Below are 1,075 nucleotides of genomic sequence, written 5' to 3'. Positions count from 1 at the left end.
TAGTCCCAGCTACTCAGGAGGCTGAGGCAAGAGAATCACCTAAGCCCAGAAATAGGAGGCTGCTGTGAGCTATGATGCCATGGCACTCTACAAGGGGGATAAAGTGAGGCTCTGTCTCTTTAAAAAAAACAATAGCCCGGGATTGTGGTGGGCGCCTGTAGTCCCAGCTACTCAGGAGGCTGAGGCAAGAGAATCACCCAAGCCCAGGAGGTGGAGGTTGCTGTGAGCTGTGATGCCATAGCACTCTACCCAGGGCGATAAAGTGAGGCTCTGTCTCTTTAAAAAAAAAAAAAAAAATCTCATGGTCCTGTCATTTTAGTAGGTCCCTGGTCCTGGGACCCCATTCATTGTGTCTGTTTTAGCATGTAATTTTTTTATGTTGATACTTATGGATATGTATGCTATGGACTGGGTTCTTGTATTTATGCATACGTATACTTCTAATAATTTGCACAAAATATTTAATATTGATAGATGTCAATACTTCCCCCATGTTTTGAAAAATAGCACTTTTCACAGTAAGCAACACTGCTCAGAGTATATCATGAGCATACTAACATTTCAAAGGGTTTACTGGTACACTGGTATCCACTGGTGCACAGCCATAAAGACAGTGTCTCTTTTTTTATTTTTGGAGACAGTCTCACTTTGTTGCTCCTGCTAGAGTTCAGTGGTGTCATCATAGCTCACTGCAACCTCAAACTCCTGGGCGAAAACGATCCTCCTGCCTTAGCCTCTCAAGGAGTTGGGACTATAGGTGCATGCCACTGCACCAGGCTAATTTTTATATTTTTAGTAGAGAGGGTCCTCACTCTTACTCAGGTTGGTCTCAAACTCTGGGCCTCAAGTAATTCTCCAACTGTGGTCTTCCAGAGTGCTAGGATTACAGGTGTGCGCCAACTTGCCTAGATGACAGTATAATGTATATACTACCTAATTAAGGCATGTTTAAGAGTTAATTTGTTTATTTGTTTATTTTATTTTATTTTTATTTTTTTTGAGATGGAGCCTCAAGCTATCCCCCTGGGTAGAGTGCCATGGCATCACGCTCACAGCAACCTCCAACTCCTGGGCT

At 43.0% G+C, this 1,075-nt stretch overlaps 1 protein-coding gene across 10 annotated transcripts in view; it reads right to left on the bottom strand.

Annotated features, from left to right (window-relative positions):
- CDC27 (cell division cycle 27) overlaps positions 1 to 1,075 on the bottom strand; it is a 90,382-nt gene that overhangs the window by 44,882 nt on the left and 44,425 nt on the right. The gene's annotated exons all lie outside the window — the stretch shown is intronic.

Source organism: Otolemur garnettii, unplaced genomic scaffold (assembly GCF_000181295.1).
Source record: "Otolemur garnettii isolate 467f Iridium unplaced genomic scaffold, OtoGar3 scaffold00018, whole genome shotgun sequence".
Taxonomy (NCBI): Eukaryota; Metazoa; Chordata; class Mammalia; order Primates; family Galagidae; genus Otolemur; species Otolemur garnettii.
Note: the sequence above shows the minus strand (reverse complement) of the source record. Positions and strands in the feature narration are given on the sequence as shown.